The sequence below is a fragment of the Elaeis guineensis genome, chromosome 6 (assembly GCF_000442705.2).
Source record: "Elaeis guineensis isolate ETL-2024a chromosome 6, EG11, whole genome shotgun sequence".
Classification (NCBI taxonomy): Eukaryota; Viridiplantae; Streptophyta; class Magnoliopsida; order Arecales; family Arecaceae; genus Elaeis; species Elaeis guineensis.
The window spans coordinates 73,035,655-73,045,402 of NC_025998.2; the positions used below are offsets into that span (position 1 = coordinate 73,035,655).

At 35.8% G+C, this 9,748-nt stretch overlaps 1 non-coding gene across 1 annotated transcript; it reads left to right on the forward strand.

Annotated features, from left to right (window-relative positions):
• Nucleotides 1–9,415: 9,415 nt before the first annotated feature.
• On the forward strand, nt 9,416–9,521 carry LOC140858962 (small nucleolar RNA R71). Its single transcript, XR_012142365.1, has one exon. It is a non-coding gene; the product is annotated as a small nucleolar RNA R71 (small nucleolar RNA).
• Nucleotides 9,522–9,748: the final 227 nt, after the last annotated feature.

Consider the following 9,748-nt stretch of genomic DNA (forward strand, 5'->3'; position numbering starts at 1 on the left):
ATATCTCACTATCAGATAGAATAGAATCTATGGAGTCATACACAAAGAGGCTTTTAACTGATCAGATAGTTGAATTATGATTATGAATTATAATAAAATTTAATTATTAATTTGATTTATGATTAATCTAATACAAAAGTTATAATTAAGTAACTTGCTAAAGAGTTAGTGAGTTATAGGAAGATTAATTAACAATTAGATTACTAATTGATTCAATTTGATTGATCAATGGGATTTGCATCGAGTCTAATTGAATTAGATTCAATTTGACTTGATATGGATTTGATTTGATCAAGCTTAATTGGGTTATTAGATAATCAAATTGCATGAGAGAATAATTTTTTGTTTGATTAGGATTTGAGTTTGACTTAATTCCTAATTAGACTAAGATCTGACTAAGAGATTTTTGGGTTCCTATTTGGACTAGGAATTCTCCTCTAATTAGCTGACATCTAATTCCTAATTGGATTAGATTTTAATCTAAATACTTTGGTTTCCTAATCAGATTAGGATTTTAATCTATTTAAATCTAATCAAGTTCTAATATGATTAGGATTGATTAGAGTTTTATTTGTTTTAAATCAGCCACCTAAAGAGGAGTCCTAATCACTTAGGACTCCATCTCTCCATGCACCATAAGGAAGCCTCATGCCTATTTGTTTTTGCACCAACCTTTTCATGCCAAAAACTTCATCATGTGCTCTTCCTATCTCACAGTGTTAGCATGTAAGAAAGTGGCACAAAAAGGAAAAGGGTGGGCAGCATAAATCAAGAGTCCTAGGATTGTTGGACTCTTATCTCTTTAACCAAAAACCCTATCTACTCCCTATTTAAATATGGGATCATATGAGGTGAGAACAAGGGGTTGATATTGATCAGATTAAGATGCCTAAAATTAGAGGAGGCATGCGTGAAAAAAATCAAAGGAAGAGAGATGCGGTATCCCAAGGGAAGGCATGAGGTTTGTTTGTTCTTGTCTTTTCTTTCTTACCAACAACCAAAAGTTGGTTGTTAGGGCCTTCTCTCTCCATCTTTTGTCCAAGTTTGGACATTGATTTTTTTTCTTGTTTGTCCAAGAATTGGACATATATTGTTAGATCTCTAGCATAGAGATTTTATGAATGGATTTTATGAAGAAAGAGAAGAAAGTGTTCTTCTCATGATCTCTAGCGTAAAGATCATCATCCTTCTATTCTCTTCTTCTTCTTTAAGAGGGTCTTGAGAGAAATGAAGTTTTCAACTATCAAGATACGATCTCTACACGGAAGCTAGCATCTCAGTAAAATCAAAAAGCTTTTGATCAGATCAAAATCTCATGTAGATACTCATAGAGGTCGGACACTTGTGTGGTTTCAAAGAACCTTTGGAAGACATCCACGATCATCAATTCACGGTGTAGATCGACCTGTGCCAAAGTATGAAGATTAGATCTTCTCTATTTGATTTCTATAATTGAATCCTATCTCACATATATTGATCTTATTTTATGGTTTTAAGATTTGATCTTATGCATGCTTACATTAAATTAGATTTAATCTAAATTTTTAATTTTTGCTGCATACTTATTTTAAAATTTTTTCATGTATGAAATCATAAAATCACAATAGTGGTATCAGGGCCACGTCATTAAGATTGAGATCAAAAATCTTTAAAAAAAAATTTTAGATCTAAAAATTTTTGATGTTGTTCTGACATAAGGTTATCCTGGTATAATTTATTATGCTGTATGGTTATCCTAGAATGATATCAAAATTTTTAATAAAAATAAAATTTTAAATTTATTTTTTTATTATATATATGATATATATTTTATTATTAAGATCTGAAAAGAGTTTCGAGATTGATTTTGATTCATATATATGATATATGAAAGTATGTTTAGGGCTGAAATCAGTTTCTATGACCTAAATTTTATTCATGTATATGATATATGATTGTAAGTATAATCTGAAAAATTATTTTGAGTTTAAAATTTATTTTTTATGTAAAGAATTTAGATCTAAAAATTTAAATTTAAGATCTGAAATTAGTGTTTGTACATGAGGGATTGGTCATGGGTAGATCTAATTCGGTCATGTAATTGGATTATATCTAAGATTTCTGATTTGATCATAATGGATCAAAATTAATTTAGCAATTGATCAAATTAAGTCAAGTATTGATTAAGATTAGGTCAATATAGCTTTAGATCATATAATTATTATTGATCGAATCAATTGATACCCATACATAGAATCAATTAATCTAAGGACCTAATTTGGCTCTATGGCTCGAATCTGATTCAACTAAGCTAACTGATGTGTAGTCGTTGATAGCACCAAAAATAACTCTACTCACTACGTAGGTAGGATGAGTCAAGATCATATCCTCAGGGACCTTGGGGTAAGTTGAGATTGCAAAATAAAAGAAAGAAGCATTGTTTTTGATTTAAAAAATAAATTATCTTAAAATTGATGTAATTAGGAAATAAAGAACTCAGGAGTTTTGAATTAATTTTGCACTAGTAGAGTTGTATCTCTTTTTTAATTAAATAGATGTGATTAATCTTAGAAAAAATACCTATCTTTCCTCGACACGCCCCGTAACCGTAGATCATGGTGCATCTCCGAAAAGTACTAGGTAAACAACTCTTCTTTCCTCGGCACATCCCGTACCCGTAGATCACGATGCATCTTCGAAAAGTAAAAGTTGTTCCTAATATTAATCTAACAATAAAGCATAAATAAAAGCATATAAAAGAGAGCAAATAAAGAACTCATGATGATTTAAATAAAAAGCATAATCTTTATTGCATATAAAGAAATACAAGAAAGTTTAGAACAATAAACCATCTCTGTGTCGTTACAAAATTTCTTCTCCACTCTCGAGACTACTAGCCTAGCTGCTCATGAACTAGTCCCTTTCTATTCCTCTATGCAAGGCTCTAAAAGAATTTCTGGGCTTCCCCTCTAATGGGAGTACAAAAGTCTTTTTATAGGTGTTAGGAGGGAGGAGTTTTACATGATTTTTCGATGTGGGACTAAAAAAAATGCTAAAGACTAAAATATGGATGGATGAGATGAAAAGATCATAAATAAATAAAGAAAATACAAATCTTTTCTCTCAAAGTATTTTTAAATATTAATTTTTTTCCTTTAATAAGTATTTGTTCGTCCGCCAGCAAAAACTTTCCGCGAACCCACCTGCCGCGCGCCCGCTCGTCGCACTCGCGCCTACACCTGCACGCCCACACCCGCGTGATGCCGTGCCTGTGCCCACGCTCACCCGTGCGCCCACGCGCTCACGTGCTCACCCAGGAACACTACCACGTGAAACATTCTTTTTATATTCCAAAAAGAAACTTTTGTTTCTTCACAATGACGTCTATATCCTTTTAGATTCCTTACATAGTATCTTCATTTTTTATAATACCGTATGCATCCTTCTTTTATTTTAATTTTATTTTAAGTCCAAATTTCTTCAAACTTGAGTCTTTTTGATCTATGAATCGGACTCTTTGTATCGACGATCATCTTTTCTGTAAAACATAAAAAGAAGCATCAAATTTTTAATAAATAAAATAAATTAAATATGATTTTCTATTTTAAATGATTTAAATTAAATGTTTATCACACCCCCCAACTTGAATTTTGCTCGTCCTCGAGTAAAATAGATATATCAGCATTGTGTACCGACTCGATCTTGAATCAAAAATTAGGTGAGGCATCCCTAAAGGTAGATGATACCTGGTCAGACCATTAAAGAGATATTTCATTGGATTATCAATTTGACCCAATTAGTGGCTGAGTATTAACTAAAAAAATTTCAAGAGCTTTTCTTTCACCAACTCTCCATTTTACTCTTTAAATCCTCTAACTTAATGGGAAAGAGATTTATTATCTTCTTGCAATTTAGTCTCCTTAATATATATATATATTTTTTTAACATTGCCTATCTTTTTATGCGAACCACAACACTTACTTAGGCGAAAGGGCTCGGTTACTCAGTAGGAAATCAATGTTGTTATTTTTTATTTTATTTTTTTTTAAGTAAATTTTAAGGAAAATTTTTGCATACCTCAACCTTTCCACCCAATTTCTCATGAAGCAGATTCTTTATTGAGATCAGTAAGAAGAGGGTTGTAGAATCACTCCTAAAATTTGGTCTAGTCTAAACCCTATCATTCATTGGGTTTTCTTAATAATTTATTCTTCAGTATCTCTAAAATTATCTTGACCATTAATCATTCATTGTTTAGGATGCCTAATTGACTCTTAATCAAAATAAAATTTGGATACACAAAATTAATTATTTCTGACCATACTCGAGGATTTGATTAATTTCCTCCCCCCCCCAACTTAATCTACATTGTCCTCAATGGAGTAAGAAAGCAAAGAAAATAAAAGGAGAGAGTGCACCTGGGATAATTTTGCTTCGGAAGTTGAAGATAGCTTCATTGATTAATAGGCTCTTGTTCTAAATTTTTGCAGCTGCAGTAAAGTAAAAAAAATATGAAATCATTGGGTTGCCTCCCAACAAGTGCTAAGTTTTACGTCTTCAGCCAGACTGAATTGAGTATTATGGTGGTTTTGGATCCACTAAATCAACAGATTCAATTAATTCTCCATCACTAATTCCATCTATGTAAGGTTTCAATCGCTGACCGTTCACTTTAAAAGTGTTCTCCTGTTTAGGATTTTTGAGTTCTATAGCTCCATGAGGAAATACCTAAGTTATAATGAAAGGTCCGTCCCAACGTGAGTAAAGTTTTTCAGGAAACAGATGCAACCTAGAATTGAAGAGCCAAACTTTTTGATTGGGCTCAAATATTTTTCATGCAATGAATTTATCGTGGTATGCTTTAGTTCGAGCCTTATAAATTCTGACACTCTCATACGCTTCATTGCGTAGCTCTTCAACTTCATTTAATTGAAGTCTCCTATTGGAACTTGCATTTTTCATATCAAAGTTAAATTGCCGTATGACCCAAAATGCACGATGTTCCAATTCCACCGGCATATGACATGCTTTTCCGAATACAAGTCGATAAGGGGACATTCCTATGGGTGTTTTAAAAGCAGTACGGTAAGCCCATAATGCATCGTCTAAGCAAAGAGACCAATCCTTTCTATCAGGCCTAACCGTCTTTTCTAGGATATGTTTAATCTTCCTATTTGACACCTCTACCTGACCATTAGTTTGGGGGTGATATGGTGTGGCCACTTTGTATGAAATATTATATTTTTTCATAAGTGCTTCAAAATGTTTATTCGTAAAATGAGTCCCCCCATCACTAATGATCACCCTTGGGAAGCCAAATCGACTAATGATATTTCGTTGGATAAAACTAGTTACAATTTTATTATCATTAGTCCGTGTAGCTATTGCCTCCACCTATTTTGATACGTAATCAACTACCACCAGAATATATTCAAATCCAAATGAGGCTGGAAAAGGTCCCATGAAATCAATCCCCCAAACATCGAAGATTTCTACTACTAAAATGGGGGTCAGCGGCATCATATCCTTCTTGGATAAATTTTTTGTTTGCTGACATCGCAGACAACTTCGGCCAAATTCATGTGCATTCTTGAAAAGTGTTGGCCAATAAAACCCACTTTGCAGCACTTTTGCTGCAGTTTTTCTTCCACTAAAATGTCCCCCACATGCTGAAGAATGGTAAAAAGTGAGAATGCTTTGGAATTCACTCTCGGAGACACAACAGCGAATAACTTGGTCAGGACAGTATTTGAATAGTTCAGGTTCTTTCCAGAAATAATGTTTAATTTGTGAGAAAAATCGATTCTTTTCTTGTTTTGTCCAGTGAGAAGGTACTTGTCCTTTTGACAAGTAATTGACAATATGGACAAACCATAGAGGACGGCTAGAGGAGATTGCGAAAAGTTGTTCGTCAGAAAATTTTTCTTTGACCTCATCTATGCCTATCATGTGTTCAACTAAGATCCTGGAGATGTGATCAGCTACCACATTCTCAGAACCCTTCTTATCTCAGATTTCCAGATCAAATTCTTGTAAAAGAAGGATCCATCTGATCAAACGCGGTTTAGTATCTTTCTTTGAGAGGAGATATTTCAGAGCCGCATGATCAGAGTAAACTAGAATCTTAGACCCTAACAGATATGAGCGAAATTTTTTAAGGGCGAACACTACTGTTAGTAGCTCTTTTTCTGTTGTGGTGTAGTTTAATTGGGCATTGGAAAGAGTCTTGCTAGCATAATAGATCACATGTGGCTCCTTATTAATTTTTTGGCCTAAGACGGCACCTATTGCAAAGTCAGAGGCATCACACATAATCTCAAATGGAATGGACCAGTCAGGGGATTTTATTATGGGTGCTGTTGTCAGGACTGTTCGTAATGTGTTGAACGCTTTCAAACAGTATTCATCAAAGATAAATGGTATATCCTTGGCCAACAGATTGCACAAGGGTCTTGAAATCTTGCTAAAGTCTTTGATGAAGCGTCTATAAAATCCGGCATGACCTAAGAAGGATCGTATTTGTCGGACTGAAGTAGGGGGTGGTAGTTTTGAAATGACCTCAATTTGGCTTTATCTACCTCGATCCCTCTTTTAGAAATAATATGTCCTAATACAATTTCTTTCTGCATCATGAAATGGCTCTTTTCCCAACTTAGGACAAGATTTGTCTCCATACACCGTTTAAGAACTTTGAAAAGATTATGGAGACAATCCTCAAAGGTGGTTCCAAATACAAAAAAATCATCCATAAAAACTTCAAGATATTTGTCCACCATATCTGAAAAAATGACCAGTATGCACCTTTGAAATGTAGCGGGTGCATTGCAAAGCCCGAACGGCATACGCCGAAAAGCGAAGGTGCCATAGGGGCAGGTGAAGGTAGTCTTTTCTTGGTCATCCAGAAATATAGGTACTTGATTGTACCCTGAATAACCATCAAGAAAATAGAAAAAACTTTATCCTGCTAACCGTTCTAAGATTTGGTCGATGAAGGGCAATGGAAAATGGTCTTTCCTAGTAACGACATTCAGTTTTCTATAATATATGCATACTCGCCATCCAGATGATATGCGAGTGGGAAGCAGTTCACCTTCTTCATTCTCAACCACAGTAATACCTGATTTCTTAGGTACTACTTGAGTGGGACTGACCCATTTACTATCGGATATGGGGTAGATGATTCCAGCATCTAACTACTTTACCACCTCTTTCTTTACTACTTCACGCATGTTTGGGTTCAATCTCCTCTGCATATCTTGATGGGGTTTGGCATGTTCCTCAAAATGAATATGGTTCATGCAAATGGAGGGGTCAATTTTTTTTAAATCGGCAATGGACCAACCGATAGCCTCTTTGTGTTCCTTCAGAATACCAACCAATTGTGCTTCCTGATTAGGGGTCAAGTCTGATGCAATGATTGCCGGGAGGGTGTCATTGAGTCCTAGAAATACATACTTGAGCGTAGCAGGAAGGGGTTTCAATTCTAACATATGTGGTGATTCTAAAGATGGGACTATTGGTGTACTGGCTAATGTGGGCAATGGCTCATACTTGATTGTCCATGGAGGAGTGGTTTTATCATGTGGTGTATCCAACAAGATGTTAACTTCTTTCATATATTTCTCAAAGTCATACACTCCAAAGTGAGCCAAGCAAGTATCTAAGGGGTCTGGTGTTAGAATTATGGGTGTTGCATCTTCTATAATATCTTCTAGTGTATCTACTTCGAAGCAACTATCCATTGATGGTCCTTGGAAAGCACCAAACATATTCAATCTTAGTTTCTTATTCCCAAACGATACGTCCATGACTCCTGTCCTACAATTAATGCATGCATTTGCCGTAGCTAGGAAGGGTTGTCCTAAGATAATGGGAATTTGTCTGGGGTTGCCACTTAGTTCCATGTTGAGAACCAAAAAATCAACTGGAAAGTAAAACTCATCTACCTTGACCAAGACATCCTCAAGCATTCCACATGGTTCCTTAATTGATCTGTCGGCTAACTGCAGTGTGACTAATGTGGGTTTCAGTTCTCCGAATCCAAAAAGTTCATACACCGAACTAGGTAAAAGATTTACACTTGCCCCTAAATCCAGAAGAGCTTTTTTAATGTGATAATCTCCTATAACACAGAAAATGATGGGGGCTCCTAGGTCCTTAAGCTTTGGAGGAGTGGCATGCTGGAAGACAGAACTAGCCAGTTCAGTGAGGCATACTTTCTTTGGGATTTGTGATCTAGATTTATATTTTTGGGTGCACAAATCCTTCAAAAATTTGGCATAAGTAGGGACCTATTTGATTGCATCTAGAAGGGAAAGATTAATTTGGACTTGCTTAAACAATTCCAACATCTCATCGAGTTTTCCTCCCTTCTTATCTGCAGGAATAGGGGCTTTCAGGGCATCCGAAAATGGGGCTTTAGGCAAGTAAGATGATTCCGGTGCAGTTGGTTCCTTCTCTATTTTCAGGTCCTCCTTGTTCTTGGGTGATTTGGCTTCGGTTAGAGGTTTAGGGTCGGTCTCATTGGTTTTACTAGTGTGTTCAATGACCTTCCCACTTCTCAGAGTCATGATTGATTTGGCATGTTCAGAAAAAACTTCTGGGGTATTAGAGCTCTCAATCACAAATTGTCCTCTTGGGTTGCTCTCGGGTTGGCTAGGTAATTTTTCTCCTTCCCTCCTACTGAATGCAGTCGCTAGTTGACCTATTTGGATCTCTAGCTTAGCAATGGATTGTGTGTGGGAGTTAAGGGTCTGAGTGTTGACTTCTAATCGTTCTAGTACTTTCAAAACTTTTTTCTCAAAAGCTGAGCTGTGACCAGTAGTAAACGGTTGAGGAACATTTTAAAATTGATGGTATGATCCATGCCTATATGTTGGGTCCTGATATTGAGGTCGAGGTGTGGCAGGACCAATCACTGGTTGTGGTCTCCAGAAAAAATTTGGATGGTTTCTCCAGCTGGGGTTATAAGTGTTCAAATATGGATCGTTTCCTGGTCTGCGAGCTTGTTGGACTTGAGCTTGCTGAACCTGCTCGTGCATAAACTCAGGAAATTGAGATGCAGCTGGGCATTCACTAACAAAATGGTTCGGACTTGCACACAATGTACAAACTTCTTGGATTGGGTTAGGTGGAATCGGAGATTGTCCAGTATTTAGAAGACGATCTAATTTTTGGAATAGTTCATCTACCTTATGATGGATATCTATGGCATTTCCTACTTCATATATTCCACCTCTCTTTGGGTTTAACATGGGTTTATCTCTAATAGAGGCAGACATATGATGTAATGAATTTTCACTTAAAATTTCAAACAGTTGCCATGCCTCATCCTCACTTTTCAGCATGAATGTCCCACCGCATGATGCATCGACCATTTGTCGATGTCTTTCAGAGAGTCCATCATAAAAATATTGGATTAACTGCTACTTGGGTACAGCATGGTGGGGATATTTTTTAATAAGGTCCTTTAATCTCTCCCATGTTTCATGAAATATTTCTCCATCTAATTGGGAAAAACTAGTTATAGCTTTCCTTATTTGATTAGTTTTTCCTATGGAAAAATATTTCTTGAGAAACTCTCCTTGCAGCTGGTCCCAGGTTGATATAGTCATGGAATCCAAAGTATGTAGCCAGTATTTGGCTTTGTCCTTAAGTGAGAAAGGGAATAATTTTAACCTAAGAGCATCATCGGAGAAGTTGTGAATTTTGACAGTTGAGCATATCTCAAGAAATTCTTCAAGATGTTTATAAGGGTCCTCATTACTAA